The following is a 6,000-nucleotide window of genomic DNA, read 5'->3' on the forward strand; positions in this document are numbered from 1 at the left end:
CACCCAAGGTTCTTGTTGTCATGAGCTGCCAAGGCTATGGAAGACTCTTGAGTTCGCCAACTCCGATCTTATTTAGACAAGGCCACAGTCAAAGTGGAAGTTCTCTCCTCCCTTCAGAGAAAGGTACCTCCTACTTTGATGGCCCATTCTTTCCGCTGGGAGCTCACTCACAGAGATCTTTCATTTAGGTCTTTTTTTTTTTTTTTTGCCACAGTGTCTTCTGCCTGCATATCTTACGGGAAATTATTTTATCTAAATAAGGCAATCTGTTGTTGTTAGAGAAGCAGAATTAGAAAACACAGATAAACAGAAACAAACAGAAGCATGTACTTCATGCTGATACAGGGTGTATTCTTTCTGTGGACATTAATATTTTTACCAAAAGAGATGATTCTGCTATGACCTGCTTCTCGAAGATTTACTTATTTATTTATCTTCATTTCTTTTTTTATTTAGTAAATATAAATTTCCAAAATACAGTTTATGGATTACAATGGCTTCCCCCACCCATAACCACCCTCCCACTAGCACCCCTCCCATCTCCTGCTCCCTCTCCCATTCCATTCACATCAAGATTCATTTTCAATTATCTTTATATACAGAAGATTGATTTAGTTTATATTAAGTAAAGATTTCATCAGTTTGCACCCACACAGAAACACAAAGTGTAAAATACTGTTTCAGTACTAGTTATAGCATTACTTCACATTGGACAACACACTAAGGACAGATCCCACATGAGAAGTAAGTACACAGTGACTCCTGTTGTTGACTTAACAATTTGACACTCTTGTTTATGGCGTCAGTAATCTCCCTAGGCTCTAGTCATGAGTTGCCAAGGCTATGGAAGCCTTTTGAGTTTGCCTACTTCGATCTTATTCCGACAGGGTCATAGTCAAAGTGGAAGTTCTCTCCTCCCTTCAGAGAAAGGTACCTCCTTCTTTGATGGCCCCATTCTTTCCACTGGGATCTCACTCGCAGATATCTTCCATTTAGTTGTTTTGTTTTTGTTTTTGTTTTTGTTTTGTTTTTCCAGAGTGTCTTGGCTTTCCATGCCTGAAATACTCTCATGGGCTTTTCAGCAAGATCTGAATGCCTTAAGGGCTGATTCTGAGGCCAGAGTGCTATTTAGGACATCTGCCATTCTGAGTCTGCTGTGTATCCCGCTTCCCATGTTGGATCGTTCTCTCCCTTTTTGATTCCATCAGTTAGTATTAGCAGACACTAGTCTTGTTTGTGCGATCCCTTTGACTCTTAGACCTATCAGTGTGATCAATTGTGAACTGAAATTGACCACTTGGACTAGTGAGATGGCATTGGTACATGCCACACCTTGATGGGATTGTATTGGAATCCCCTGGCACGTTTCTAACTCCACCATTTGGGGCAAGTCCAATTGAGCATGTCTCAAATTGTACATCTCCTCCCTCTCTCTTTTTTATTTATTTATTTTTTGACAGGCAGAGTGGACAGTGAGAGAGAGAGACAGAGAGAAAGGTCTTCCTTTTTGCCGTTGGTTCACACTCCAATGGCCGCCGCGGCCGGTGCGCTGCAACCAGCGCACCGTGCTGATCCGATGGCAGGAGCCAGGTACTTCTCCTGGTCTCCCATGGGGTGCAGGGCCCAAGTACTTGGGCCATCCTCCACTGCACTCCCTAGCCACAGCAGAGAGCTGGCCTGGAAGAGGGGCAACCGGGACAGAATCCGGTGCCCCGACCAGGACTAGAACCCGGTGTGCCGGCGCCGCAAGGTGGAGGATTAGCCTACTGAGCTGTGGCGCTGGCCTCCTCCCTCTCTTATTCCCACTCTTATATTTAACAGGGATCACTTTTCAGTTAAAATTTAAACACCTAAGAATAATTGTGTGTTAATTACAGAGTTCAACCAATAGTACTAGAACAAAAAAAAAATACTAAAATGGATAAAGTATTACATTGTACATCAACAGTCAGGACAAGAGCTGATCAAGTTACTGTTTCTCATAGTGTCCATTTCACTTCAACAGGTTTCCCCTTTGGTACTCAGTTAGTTGTCACTGATCAGGGAGAACATATGATATTTGTCCCTTTGGGACTGGCTTAATTCACTCAGCATAATGTTTTCCAGATTCCTCCATCTTATTGCAAATGACCGGATTTCATTGTTTTTGACTGCTGTATAGTATTCTATAGAGTACATGTCCCGTAATTTATTATTTATTTATTTGAAAGGCAGAGTTACAGATAGAGAGAGAGAAAGGTCTTTCATCCCCTAGTTCACTCCCCACATGGTCACAAGGGCTGGAGCTGGGCCCATCTGAAGTCAGTAGCAGGAGTTTCCTCGCAGTCTCCCACATGAGTGCAGGGACCCAAGCACTTGGACCATCTTCTATTGCTTTCCCAAACCCATTAGCAGGGAGCTGGATTGGAGGTGGAGCAGCTGGGACTCGAACCAGTGCCCATATAGGATGCAAGCATTGCTACGCACTACACCACAGCACTGACCCCAGTGACGTGCCTTTTCAATGAGCAGTCCCCATCTCCTCAATGAACCATTCTCCTCCAGTCAAGTTTCCTTGAGTGCTTCAATTTCCTTTATGGTTGAATCCAACTCGGATCCAGTCTGAGGACCCGCCTTGGATCTGGCTAAGATGTTCCTAAAGCTGTTTAGTCTGGAATGTTGAGGAGCTTGCCCAGGGTCTTGTAGGAGGTCCCTCATGGATGTGACCTGGGGCCATTTAATGGGTGACTTTGCTCTTCTACCTAAGGCATCTAGTATCTGAGTACTAGATCAGCTGGGAAAATTCAAACAGAACTACTAGAACATGTGTTTCTATGTGTGAACCTGTGCTCCACTTCTCCTATCTTGAATTTGAGCACACACAGCTCAGTATCCACTTCTCTTAGTGCCTACAGGCTGACCCTGAACTTGGATTCTCCTTCTCTTAACTTTTTTCTTTTTTTTTTGTAATTTACCATCACAGTTTCTATTCCTTTCTGTTAACTTTTTTTAAAAGTTGTATTTATTCATCTGAAAGGAGAGTTACAGAGAGAGAGAAAGAGACAGAGGGAGAGAGATCTTTTGTCCAGTGGTTCACTCCTCAAAGACCTGTAACGGTCAAGGCTGGGCCAGGTAGAAGCCAGGAGCCCAGAACTCAAGCTGAGCCTCACACAGCGTGGCAGGGACCCAAGTCATCTGCTGACTCCCCGGGTGTGCATTAGCAGGAAACTGGAGTTGGAAGTGGAGCTGAGACTTGAATCCACACTCTCCAATATGGAACATGGAGACTTCAAGCCACATAACTGCTGTGCCCAAGGCCCACCCCTCTTCCTTTAAATCTTTGCTTCTGTGTTTTTCTGTGTGTGTTCCCAAGTTTCAGCATTCAGTCAATGCATTTTCTGATGGTGCTGTGTTTGGTCTGTTTACCAGGCTCACCTCCAAAAACTCCACTGAACACCAGAGGAGAACTCCAACCCTTGTGAGGAGGAAGTACATGGACGCAGTGGGGGCTTCCCAATCCATTGGCAGGAAAGCTGTCAGGAATCCAAGGGCTAGAGAGTCTCCCACACTCCACTAAGGTGTTTGGGGCACACAGCTATCAAATCCACTTAAACTCACAGCATCCCCTCCCCTCATTCCCACTTCCACCCCCGCCAACCTCTCCCTGTGTTGCTGTGGTTCTGGGAGCAAGGGTTGCAGGTGGGAGCCACACACACACACACACACACACACACACTCACACTCATGTTTTCAAGTGTACCTCGCCTGTACTTCTTGGGCAGAAGAGCTGTGGGGGCAGAGAGGGCTCCCCAGCAGAGGTGATTTCGGCGTCATGAACACAGAATTGCTCCCAAATTCGCTCCCATGAGCTCCCTGACCCAGAGCGTCCATTAGGTCCTCCCATCCTGTCCCATCCCTGCTTAGTCCACAGATAAACACACGTTCCACTTACTGCATCAGCATCCGTGGCTCCTCAGCCTACAGGCTTCTGTGTTGAATTTCATCACTCAACTTTGTTTCTCTTATTTTCTTGAACTGAGCTGAATGTCATTCAATAACATAACAGGCTGGGAGCTAAGACCGGTTAAAATGCCTGCATCCCGGCTCCAGTCCTGTTTCCAGCTTCCTGCTCATGCAAACCCCAGGAGGCAGAAGTGACTGGGCCTCTGCCACACATGTGGGAGACCTGGATTGAGTTTCTGGCTCCCGGATTTAGCTTGGATCAGCTCTGGTTTTTGCAGGAACTTGTGGACTGAACCAGCAAATGTGAGCTCTGCTTGTCTGTCTCTCTCTGTGTTTTTCTGCCTTGCAAGTAAGTAAATTAAAAAACATAAATAAATTAACACAGCAAAGACACATTCTGCACTGATTCCTGCCCTTCCAGGCTGCTGTGTGTTCTCTGGGCTGCCTCCTTGGGCATTCCCAGTGTCCTGTCTCTCTCAAGTCCACCCAACTATAGTCGCTCCACCTGGAAGCCACCAGTCCTTCTTCCAGGTTCAAAGAGCCTTCAACAGTGCTGCGTTCAGGGTTCATCGTGGCTGCCCCCACAGAACAGAGAGACAGGAAAGACAGGGATGTGCCCCCTGCCCTCCTACCATGCCTGCTCCCGTCACTCTCCCCAGTAGGTCTGAGAGCTATCAAACACCGAACTAAGCAATCTTCCCTTACCTTCCAGCAGTCCTGTATCAGTCTCCGAAGGCCACTACCAATAGACTTTTGGAAGATTCTGAAAACGCACAGTGAAGTGGAGTCCTTCCCGTCTGAGGAAACGCAGCTCCTCCCAGCAGCCCTGTGCCTCCCGCCTGAGCCGCGGAATCTTCACTTTGCTCGGGCGTCACCACACTCTCAGGGAAGGTGGCTTTACCCTGCCAGGCTTCAATCTGACCTTGGCAAGTGACCCAGTTAGTGCTGGGCGGGGCTGGGCTGGAGGACACTGTTTGGGGAGAGATCGAATTCCCTAATAAGTAGGAGACTCTAATAAGGCAGTCTGTTCCCATCCCAGTGTGCACACATGTACACATCACTCATACACACATGCACACACAGCATACACACACACACATGCACACAACACATCTGCCATGCACAAAACACATACACAACACATATAACACACAAGTTCTGCACATAACACAAGATACATGGATGACCTGCACATAATACACAGTACGCACCACATCTCCTCCTCCTACTTCTGCATGTTGCTGAGCAAGGCTGTCTGGAAGCTTAGCAGCCACTTTGTCACCCCGAGGAGATGGCTAAAGATAGCATAGAGAGGCCACACCAGGGCCCGATGATGCTGACCTTCTGGATTAGATGCACCTGCCTTGGATGTCCTTTTCTGTGAAGAAGCATTGAAGAAATAACATCCGGGGCTGCCACAGTGACGTAGTGGATAAAGCCACAGCCTACAATGCTGGCCTACCATGTGGGTACCTGTTCAAGTCCCAGCTGCTCCTTTTCCAATCCAGCTCTCTGCTGTGGTCTAGGAAAGCAGCATAAGGTGACCCAAGTGCTTGGGCCCCTGCACCCACGTGGGAAAACTGGAAGAAGCTCCTGGATCCTGGCTCCAGATTGGCTCAGTTCCGGCTGTTGCGGCCATCTAGGGAGTGAACCAGCAGATGGAAGACCTCTCTCTCTCTTTCTCTTTCTCTCTCTCTCTCTGTGTGTGTGTGTGTGTGCTTCTGCCACTCTGTAACTCTGCTTTTCAAATAAATAAATCTTTAAAAATAAAAAAGAAAGAAAGAACACTGATATGCATTGCATTCATCAGCTGATTCCACCTTCACAGTAACCCAGTGAGACAGGTGCTGTTCCTAGCATCCCCTTTAAATACACCAGGAAGCCGAGCTTAAATGCGAAAGCAAAGGCCACACAGCTAAGTGAGCGGTGGTAGAGATGTGGCAAAATGTAACGCAATGCCCAAAAATGTCATCAGCAAGATAAAGAAAATATTTTAATATAAAAATTTTAAAAGTCACAATTAACACAAAAATCTGTGACCAGATTAAAGACCAGAAT

General features: G+C 46.6%; 1 long non-coding RNA gene across 3 annotated transcripts in view; it reads right to left on the bottom strand.

Annotated features, from left to right (window-relative positions):
* Window positions 1–5,379, bottom strand: part of LOC138844050 (uncharacterized) — a 52,111-nt gene extending 46,732 nt beyond the window's left edge. For all 3 annotated transcript variants that reach the window (XR_011379427.1, XR_011379429.1, XR_011379428.1), the window contains exon 1: window positions 4,648–5,379. This is a non-coding gene — a long non-coding RNA (uncharacterized lncRNA). The remainder of the gene's footprint in view (window positions 1–4,647) is intronic.
* Window positions 5,380–6,000: the final 621 nt, after the last annotated feature.

Source organism: Oryctolagus cuniculus, chromosome 10 (genome assembly GCF_964237555.1).
Source record: "Oryctolagus cuniculus chromosome 10, mOryCun1.1, whole genome shotgun sequence".
Classification (NCBI taxonomy): Eukaryota; Metazoa; Chordata; class Mammalia; order Lagomorpha; family Leporidae; genus Oryctolagus; species Oryctolagus cuniculus.